Consider the following 11046-nt stretch of genomic DNA (forward strand, 5'->3'; position numbering starts at 1 on the left):
TACAAATAAATAAATACTTTTTAATTAAATTAATTAGAATATTGATAATTAACCATAATAATTTATATTAAATAGTTATGATAATATAAAATATTAATAGTAAAGATATTAGTTGAAATTCATTAAACTTAAATATTATAGAAGAATTCTTATAAATAGAAAAATCTAAAATATATTTACACTTTATGGAAAAAAGTTTCCAAAGTGCTTGTACTTTTGGAACTTTTTGTTATAAATTGTAAAATATTTTTAAATATTTTTTAATGTTTAAAAAGACTTCAATATGATATTTATATTTAGCAATGAATTAAAACTAATGGTAATGAATATTTGATATTAATTAAGCTATATTTTTACGGTTTATCCTCCAGACATATAAATCTCACACTTTTGCAGGTATTAAAAAACTCATGTCATATGGGTTTTAAAATTTCTTAGATAAGAATATTCTTGATTTTAAAAAGTGGAATTATGTGAAACAAACTGGAATATTAAATATCTGTATGAAAGCCTATGAAAAACTTGTGAAACAAGTGGCGCCTTAGCTGCATTTCAGATCTTGTGTATTTACTTAGGTGTTGAATCATATATTGTTATGTGGCAAGTCTTTCATACTTCTTTCTTTTTTTTTTTTTTGGTCTATGATTAGAATGAGATCCACAAACACTAATGCATCAATATTGCTCTTGTTGTGTACGTGAAATATTTTTTGTACCAAAATTTTTGTTAAAGGTTAAAGTCATATTTTGGACTTTGATTTTCTTTTTTTAATAACATTTTGGCTTTTGAGTTGAACTTTTATGGTTGTTGTAGTACCTTGAATATATTATCTAGCACTCTAATGATAAAGCACGTATCTAATTTATATTTTTTTTATGCATTATTTACGTTTTTTAATAACAAAAATTAAAAAATTTAACCCAAACTTAAGTAAGTATTGCAATTTGAATCCTATAAACGTGACAAAAAACTACGATTTCTACACTCTCAAAAAGTTTTTATTTAAAATCGTAATCTCTATGCTTTTAACGATTTATAAAACATATATAGGATACAAAATTGATAAAGTTGAAATGAAACCAACGTTATTAGAGCTAAATTTTCTGGTAAAATTTGTGATTTAACGAAGTTATATAGTTAATTTGAAAAAAAAAAGTATAAATGGTTGATAAACTAGTGCAATTTGAAAATTGGCTATAAATTGAAACATTTAACTATTTCTCATGTTTAATTTGATGGAGAAATTCAAAGTTTGAGATATTTTGAGAGGGAAAAAACGTGAAGAATATATATTTTTAAGAATAGGGGCTAGAGTATAGGAATAAACCCTTTTTTTTTTTTTTTTTTTTTTTTTTTTTTTTTAAATATGGAGGACATCGAAAGTTTGTTTAATGAAATCTAAACATTTCATAAATCGTCAAGCAATCAAATATATTTTTGGTAACCCTACTAATTTCCTCTATTTAATTTCCAATCTTTTTCATTACAAATTTTTAGATTAAGAAAATGAATCAATCACGTATGTATTAAGTTTTTGTTATTATGAATGTATATATTTTTAAAAATAATATTAGGGGTTGTTTGATAACCTCCATGGAGTTGGTTTCGATGGACTTTTTAAGCCCATCCCATGTTTGATGGTCGCTTAAAAGAAAACGGTGGGTTTTAAACCCATGTTTTACTTACCCTTTTCTATTCTCGTTTCATGCTCCATTTTCAGGCATTTTAATTATACTCCCCCTCTCGCTCTCTCTTTTCTTGTCATGCGTTTTCATTACTCACCTCTCTCTTCTTTAGATTGATAAAGCTCGTTTAACTTTGTTCACATTTTAAAAGCAGTGTCTTGATCAATCACTTGTTGAAGTACATTGTCTGGGAGATTCAAAGCAAGAGTTCCAAGTGCAATCAACTCCATATTTTCTCTATCATCTTCTGTTATAGTAGTAGGGAGTTTATAGGAATCTTCAAGGGCTTTATGGGCTTTTTTTTATCTCAATACAACTCTGATTTTGACCTCCCAAAGGCTGAAATCTCATTTTCCATCGAATTTCTCTATGTTATACCTTGCAACAACCATTTTCTTGCCTTCTTTCTTGTTTTACAACACTCCAAGATTATCTTTCTTTAAATTCGTGGAGAATCTTTCTTGTTCTTGCTGTCTCTGAAACCACTTTGTTGGACTTTTTCTAAATCCACTAAGGTCTAAGTTGAAAAGAAAGACCCAAGATTAAGGTCCGTAAATAGAGCAAGTGGCTTAAATAAGGCCACGTTGATGATGAACTTCCTGTATACATTGAAGGTCAGATTTTACCTTTAACACTCAAATCTTTCTTGATAATATTCTTCAAACAAAACAACTTTAATTTTTTATTTTCTTTGTGTTTTACTGTCGAGAGAGAAAAAGAGGAAAGGGTGAAGATGGAGTTGTTGAAAACGTGAAGAAGACGATGATTCTTGATGAGATTTTTGGCATGCAGTGATAGGAGAAAGAAGAAGAACACCAGAGAGTTAACATGGTTCGACAATAAGAGCCTACATCAACGAGAGGAGCTAATATTTCAGATTTCTTGGGGAGATTATAAGATACATATGAGTTTCTTTATAGTCTGGTTATTTTGTACTCATATGAATTTTCTGCTTTTTATCCTTTATTTATAGGATGAGTTACAAGGTAGTTATGTGAGAAAATAACAAAAAGTAAAGGTTGATTTCTCCATATTAGCTATTGTTTTGATAGATCGGGTAGATATAAATGATTTTCTAATCATTTTTTTTTTATAGATCTAACTTTTTTTTTTTAGTATACATGAACGATTTTATAATAGATCTAATTTTTTTTTTTTTAATATTTGGTTTCTCGCTAAAGATTTGTATGTTGTTGTCTTGATTTCCTCATGTTTTATTCGTCCTTGCATGTTTGATTTTCCGATTGTTATTAGCTTTGTACTTTATCTGATTTTGGACTATTCTGATTTAGCTTCCATTCCAATTTGGGTATCTTTTTTGCTTGCATGTTTGTGATTAACTAGGGTTTACTCTTATAAATTGTTCTCGGTCTCTTACAATTTGTTTCCACTGGCTCAAATGGGATCTATTTTTTTTATCCATTTATATTGTATTTACTTCATCTATGTTCTTCCTTCCCCTGTTGATATCTGTTATGTTTTCTAATTGTCTTCCATACTTTTTTCTTCCAGATTTCCTCCTATCACTTCAATAATAAACCACGTGTCCTTCCCTTGCCCTTTTTCTTATTCTTTTTCATCAAAATTGAATGGCAAGTAAATTCTTGGTAGAGGATATTGACCATGTTATTGGAGCTTGGTGGGGTCAATCCACCCCAACAACAGGTCTGTTTTCTATCTTTTTTTTTCCCTGAAAGCCGATGATGATTTGTTCCAAAAATTTGCACTCTCATATTTGAGTATGATTTCTGGTTTAATTTTATTTCATTTCGATATTTAGATTAAAAAAGGAATGCATCTTTGTTTTTCCTTATGTTTTGTGGATTGCTTTGTAATTTCTTCCTCCGTACATATTCAATCTTTTTGTATTTTATATATAATGAATGAATTTTTTTCTTTGTTCCATTGAAATTGTTTTCAATATTCAACTAAATTCGATATTTATACATTTAAGTTTAACTTCAATTTTACAAGTGTTGAAACTATTTATTTTCTTTGCTTGGAGTTGGATCTGTTCCAATGAAATAACTATCGCAAATCCTGAGGCCTTCTAATATTTATTATAATGTTCGTTCATGTGTGAGATAGTATGTTGTGTTTATGTCCATTTTCAGCTCAAAATTAATATTGACATGACTATTACTTACTTTATTTATTTATGAGTTATTCTCTTTATTATGGGTGTATTGTACTTACGATTTGAACTTATTGAGATTAGGTGCAAAGTGTACCTAACTTTTCTCACCAACTATCCTTATTACATCCTCTACTTATACTCAAATCCCTCCTCATATTTTTTGAGAATGTAAAACTGTATTGGTACGTCCCTACTCTAACTTTTTTATTTCAACTTTTTCTTAAACAGTTTTACATTCTCATATGTGTTGTTTGGTTGTTGCAATATATTTTGTTTCCTTTTTCCACATCTAACTTCAACTTATTTCATCCATATATGGTATGCTTCCTTCTTTCCTTATAATCAAAGTAAGATATATCGCTAACATTTTTATGGTTTTGTTAGGCTCTGAGTCGATTCTTCTACCCCTAGTTATGGACTATCTCAACCTTCATTCATTCCAAACATAATCAAAGGTATGATCTATTATAGTTTATTTTTACTTCAATGTATTGATCTACCCTATGGACTAACTATACTTCTTTTTCTTCTATGTAGGGCCGAAACTAATCAAACATACCTTTCGTACTAGTTTGAGGTTTGTAAGTTTAAAAAGTACACTTCAAATTTGTATAGAATAAAAAAAATTGTTTTTATTTATATAAAAAATAGCTATAAATACATAAAGTTAACACTACAAGAAAAATGGACTCTCCAGACGTTTAAAACAACCGTCGGAATATCGGTCGTCGGGAGAGAGACCATCTCCCGACGAAGTAAGAAGGTCGAGAACTCCCGACGAATTATTTAATGCGTCGGGAGTTCTAACGGTCTATGGGAGAGCGTAGGGAGTTCCCATTTAAATTCCAGCCCCTCGTTTTCTTCCCTAAATCTGCTTATTTTCTCCCTTTTAAACCTTAGTACAGTAGCGAAAATCGTCTGTCACTTCCCCAAATCTTCATCCTTCATCCGATCATCGTCCACACGCTTGTTTGTCTGTGCGCTCGTTCATCCGTCCGGGCCAACCCAACTTTCGTTTACCCGCGCGCTTGTTCGTCTAATGGAGGTTTATATCTTTCACTTGATTTATTTAAATGATGAAGATATTTTGTTAAATGATGAGGATATTTTATTATATTTTGTTAAATGATCACTTCTGTTCGTTCGCGCGCTCGATTCACTAGGATTTCAAAGTGGGAGAGAGACAATCCTGAGCCTTTTCTCGTCTCTGAGGTGCCACTACAAGCAGACCTCGCCAATGAAAGCTACTGCCGCTGATTCTATTGGTGTTTTTTGGGGACTCAGTCAAGCATCATTTCTAGCGAATCGAACCATTGGTCGATCTCATCACTGCCATTTTCTCATCGTTGAGTTGCCTGGGAGTTTCAGGAAAATAGTCGTTCTTAAATATCGTAGAATTGAATCGCGGTGGCTATGGAAAGCCGAACCTGTCGATCCCGAAGCCCTTTCGAGTGGTGTCATCCACGAAGATTTTTTTTTTTTTTTTTTTTAAATGACTATCTCCCAACGATTCCAATACAAGCGTCAAGAGTTCCAGTAACTCCCGATGCTTCATATACTACATCGGAAGTTCTAATAACTCCCAACGCAGTATATGTAGCATCGAGAGTTATTAGAACTCTCGCTGGTATATGTTTCCATGTCGGGAGTTTCTCTTCCGACGAGTATCTCCCGACCAAACTTCCGATGACGAGTTTTTCCTCGAGAATGGATCTCCCGACGCATTTTTGACCAATTTTCGATGATTTTTAGCATCGAAAAAGTGGTGTTTTTTGTAGTGTAATCTTCATTAAAATATCTGTAAATACACACACAAAAAAAAAAAAAAAACGAATGAATAGAGACCAATTCTGAAGGAAAGTTACGTGTAATATTTTCTAATATGGCATAAATTCCACAACAAACAAAGTATAAATGTAGACATAAGCACAGTAACGAAAGTTAATACTTTTTTCAACATAAAAAACATAGGAATAAAATGAAAAATGTCTTAAAATTTTTCTTTAACAAGTCTTGAATTTTCTTTTAATAAGAATCAAAAGATGAACATCTTCCTCGCTATACCGAAAGAAAAACATCTATGGTATTGCACACTACTACTTATTCAGACCCACTAGACTTGACCACCTAATATTTCAACCCGAAAACATATATTTTGTGAATTGTTTTTTTGGAATGACTACATGTTCGGTCACTTGATATAATTTTTATCATGTTCAAAACAATGTAACTATACTGCACTATCACATTCTCGGCATCATTATGAAATGGAAGGTAATTATTCTATATGCAATTTCAGTTCTACATATACAATCCATATTATATAAACAACTATTAAATTATCTAGTTATTCAACGTTTATGTGTACAATATGTTAAATAATAATGTTAAGTTAACAAGATTCAATATACATACATACAATATAATTGAGTAGCAATATGACATGTATTTTGGTGGTATGTTTTACATATTGAAGAGAATTAAAATTTTTACATTTTTTTAAAAGAATACGTTATGTTTTATAAATTGAGAAAAAAATTTGAGATTTTTCAGTTTATGTCATAAAGAAGTTGAGAAAATAGGTGTATAGTTGAAAATTATTCAAAGCAAAAAAAAAAATAATAATAAAAAAGAAAAAAAATCAATATCATTTACAAAAATTGCATCAGATACCCCAACTCAACCAAACTCTATACTTAATCACAGACTTTCATACTCAACTTGGCTTAAATCTGCACATCAAATATAGACAATAATTGCCAACTCAATTCTGCACAATAAACAAAGACAATTTAACTTTTCAAATAATTTAATTCTCCAAATAATAATTATCAACTCAACTTTACTTTTATCCTGCACCAAACGTTCAAATTTTCTTTATACAAAATTTAGGGCAAGCGAAATATTAAGATTTTAAATCCAAAATGTAAGATAGAATAAATATGAAAACTAAGTATATTATTTTTTTTCACAAGTGATGTTAAACTCATCTTAAATTAATATCATTTAACACTATTGTCACTATAAGTTTGTTTGCCACATGTGTAATGATTGTCATAGTTATAACAATACTCATATATTATAATCTTAAATTAGTTTGAAATAAAACTAAAAATAAACATGTCATAAATCACAAGTTATCCCAAAATTGTCCCTATCAAGATTCTCTCTTTCTTCATTCTTTAATATATACACTATTCCTTTTATATATAGATTTGACTAAAGATTCATTCAAATTAATTTACACATTCAATTTTATTAAATACTTCTGACAAAGTACATTGAATCTCAGTTAAGGATATACGATGATGATTCGAGGATAATTGATTAGTATATAAATATTATGGACGAAAAGAAATTAGATGATTGAACCTCTAACTTTGTAGGTTGAATTAAAAAAATTATCTTTAAACTTTAAACTTTGGTTTATTTTGGTCTCTAAATTATTGAAAACGTCTATTTTAGTTTTAGACTTTTAAAAATTGTGTTAACTCTTAAAAGAAATGAAGAGGTGACTTGTAAATTAGTCATGCTAAAAAACAGAGAGTTTTAATTTTAAATTAAGTGACAAAGCAATTTTGTATAGAACTCAAAAGTCAATTTGTATTCAATATTTTGATCTTCAAGTATTTTAGCGTGTTGGTTGTTGGCATTATACTTCATTTTATCAAAGAGTTAATAAATTTTAATAGTAATGACTAAAATAAATACTTTTTCAAAGTTCGGTGACTAAAGCGACCATTTTTTAAAGTATATAGACCAAAATCAAACAAGATTTAAAATTTAGAGATCAAAATAGTATTTAAATAGAAAAGAAAAAGGAAAATGTTATTGAAATGCTAAAATTTTATTTGAAGGGAGGGGAAAAAAATCGTCCGACTTTTCATCTACTTTGTTGGTCATATTGATTTTTATTCTTGGTCATCACAAATGGTCAACCTTCTCTCTCCAAAATGTCAAATCTTAATTTGCATGAATGCCACGTAAATACATAAACACGCTTTTGAAATATTGGCATTCATATCTTTTTGGGATAGGAAATATATTTTCATATAATTATTTAGGTTTGCCTACTGTTGATAGCTCAAATTAGGTATATAATTATATTTTAGTTTTTAAATTTGAATGTTGTTCTATTTTGATATCTAAATTAAAAAAAAAAAAAAAAAAACTTCTGTTTTAGTCTCTAAACTTTTAAAAAGTGTTTATTTTAAATCCTACTATTAAAAATCATGTTAACTCTTGAACAAAAATATGAGGGGATTTATATTTTTAGATGATTATGCTCTAGATGTTAAAAAAGATGAATGTGGAGTAAAACGTCAACAACCAACACGTTAAAATACTGAATGACCAAAATTTTGAACAAAAAATGTCTTTTAAATTCTACTGATTTGCCACCTTATTCAAAATTGAAACTCTAGATTTGTTAGCGAAGCTAGCTTATTTGGTAGCCTAGTCATCTAAAAATATAAATCACTTTGCGATTTTGTTAGAGAGTTAACAAATCTGAATATAGCAGGGACCAAAATAAGCAATTTTTAGAAATTTAGGGACTAAACAAGCAATTTTAAAAGTTTAGGGACCAAAATAAAATAATATTCAAAGTTCAGGAACTACAACGAGCACTTTTTAAAGTTTAGGGACCTAAATAGAATATTATTCAAAGTTCAGAGACCAAAATAAGATTTAAACATTATATTTTCAATACTTTACATCCTGATTGGTAACCATGTAGTTTTTTGTTTTTGGTTTTTGTGAAAATTACACATATATTTTTCTTATTTTCTTACCATGATTTGAATTTTTCTTAAGTACAAGAGTTAAATTCTTAACCAATTTTTTTTTTTAAAAAAAATGTTTTTAAAAACTACAATTTTAGTTGACAAAATTAAAATTATGTTGTAGTTTTTTATAATACTTATGAAAATATTTATTACATTCTCTCTTTTAAAATATTTAGAAAAATATTGTAGTTTTCTAACAATTACATTCTCTCTTCTCTTCTCCCCCAATTTCCAATAATCTCCACTCATGACTCACATTTTTCTCTCTTTCTTCCTTCCCTTTTTCTTTTTATCATCTCTCGATCTTTCTTCTTATTTATCATACACCGATTTTAAAAGTATGGAGACTTATTAGACTAACGTTAAAAAAAAAAAAAAAAAAAAAAATCCTTGATAAATACAGAATTATTGTTGGGCTTGGAGAGCCCAAATTAGGCCCAAAATTACGCTTGGTTCTGAAGGAGAATATCTGATAGGTAAAAATGTGGCTAAAAGAGGAGTCATATAGCTGATGTAAATGACACCAGAGGAAGCCTCGTTCTCTTTAATTCAACACTCAAATAATGGAGGCATGCACTCAGCTGAAGGTAAGAACGAAAAATCTCTCTATCTCTCTTTCGATTTCCTCTCGGATTCTTTCTTACCTATCGTTCTTTGATGGCTCTGCAAAACGATTAAGAAATGGATCGTGGATAATCGAAGAAGTAGAAGAAGATGAGAGAAAGATGCAAGCAGATATACATGGTTCGGCAGATTGCCTATATCCATGGGAGAAGAAAAACATTTGACTTATTGGAGGAATTTTACAGATAAGACTCTTGCACACAAACTCTCTAATTTTCTTACATTTTATCGTCTTTTATATAGGGTAGGATGTTACATGGTTAGTGAGAATAATAGTGTAAATAAATGTTATTTTCACAAGAGTTGTTATATACTTGATAAATCTCCACATTGAAATTAACATTTAAGATGTTTAAAAAGATAGTTTTCTTCTCCTAACAATTCTTCTGTCATCCGTTTTCAGGTAGCTCGAAGATGATAATGTCAAGGTATTTCTCGATCTTGAGTTATGGAACTGATTTAGTCAGCATGTTCGAGGCATTATCTGAGGTACGAATTTTCAAGACTTATATACTGTTGTTCTCTATCTATTCTCAAATGAAATAGAATTTAACATCTATATGTTTGGTGCGATTGTGAAATTGTGGTTTTTTGGATAGATGTATAGTACTCCAGTTATCACAGTATATCTTTATTGTCATTTGTTTGATTGTAAAGTCTTGTAAAAGTCCTCTTAGTCATAGAGCTTCTTTAGAAGCCTCTGATAAAATTATGAACTTAGTCTCAATGGTTGAAAGAGCTACCATAGGTTGTAAGGTAGCTTTATAACTTAGGAGGCAACTCCCATATAGGAAACTATAGCATGAGAGAGACCTTCTTTTATCCAAATCCCCTGCATAATCTGAATCCACAAACCTAGATAACTCTAGGTCAGGATTTAGTGGTAGGTTGGTACAAGAATCTTGCATCGTTAGTACTCTTTAAGTACATTAGGATCCATTTGGTTGCTTCCCAATGCTTTCTTCCTGGATTAGCCATATATATACTGACAAGGCTTGCTGCATAAGCCAAATCTGGTCTTGTAGAAATCATTAAGTACATTATGCTACCCACTACTTGGAATAAGGAACTGTAGACATTATCCTTTTGTGCTCAACATCAATTTCATTAGGAGAGTTAGCAGCTGACAACTTGAAATGTTGAGCCAAAGGTGTGTTTACTGGTTTGGCTTCTTCCATATTGAACTTGTTAATCAACTTTCTGTAGTAATTAAGTTCGCTTATCTATAACTTTTACTTGTCTCTATGTCTTTCTATTTTAATGCATAGAATCCTTTTGGATTCCTCTAGGTCCTTCATGTCAAATTTTAACATACTTCAGATTTTCTTTAGATTTTCTTGCTAAAAGCATGTCATCCACATAAATAAATAAGTAGACAGAGTCATAAAAACACTTGGTATTTACATAGACACAACTCTCAAAAGATCTTCTCTGAAAATCAATCTTGGTGATATAATCATCAAACCTTTAATACCAACACATTGGTGATTGTTTTAGGTCATAGATAGACTTTCTCATTAGGCACTAATGGTCTTCTTTTCCTTCAACTGTATATCCCTTAGTTGAACCATGTAGATAGTTTTTGTCGAATTCCCATGAAGAAAAGTTGTCTTGACATCAAGTTTGTACAACTCTAGGTTTAGTTGTGCCACAAATAAGAGTAACATTTTGATTGAGATATACTGGAGAAAATATTTCACTATAATCAATACATCGTCTTTGTGTGAATCCCTTGGTTACTAATCTAGCCTTAAATTGTGGCTTTTGAACCTTAGGGATACCCTCTTTGAATTTGTAAATCCATTTGGAGACA

General features: G+C 29.9%; 1 long non-coding RNA gene across 4 annotated transcripts; it reads left to right on the forward strand.

Annotated features, from left to right (window-relative positions):
• The first annotated feature begins 1760 nt into the window (after positions 1-1760).
• Positions 1761-5703, forward strand: LOC120086866 (uncharacterized). Of its 4 annotated transcripts, none has more exons than XR_016531923.1 (4): positions 1761-2299; positions 2478-3350; positions 4207-4277; positions 4360-5703. It is a non-coding gene; the product is annotated as an uncharacterized LOC120086866 (long non-coding RNA). The 4 variants fall into 4 exon arrangements; XR_005484351.2 differs by lacking the exon at positions 1761-2299 and having other exon boundaries at positions 2306-3350; positions 4360-4867; positions 4986-5703; XR_016531922.1 differs by lacking the exon at positions 1761-2299 and having other exon boundaries at positions 2306-3350; positions 4360-4399; positions 4723-5703.
• The last annotated feature ends 5343 nt before the right edge of the window (positions 5704-11046 follow it).

This window comes from Benincasa hispida, chromosome 9 (genome assembly GCF_027475165.1).
Source record: "Benincasa hispida cultivar pf3 chromosome 9, pf3_genome.v1.1, whole genome shotgun sequence".
Lineage (NCBI taxonomy): Eukaryota > Viridiplantae > Streptophyta > Magnoliopsida > Cucurbitales > Cucurbitaceae > Benincasa > Benincasa hispida.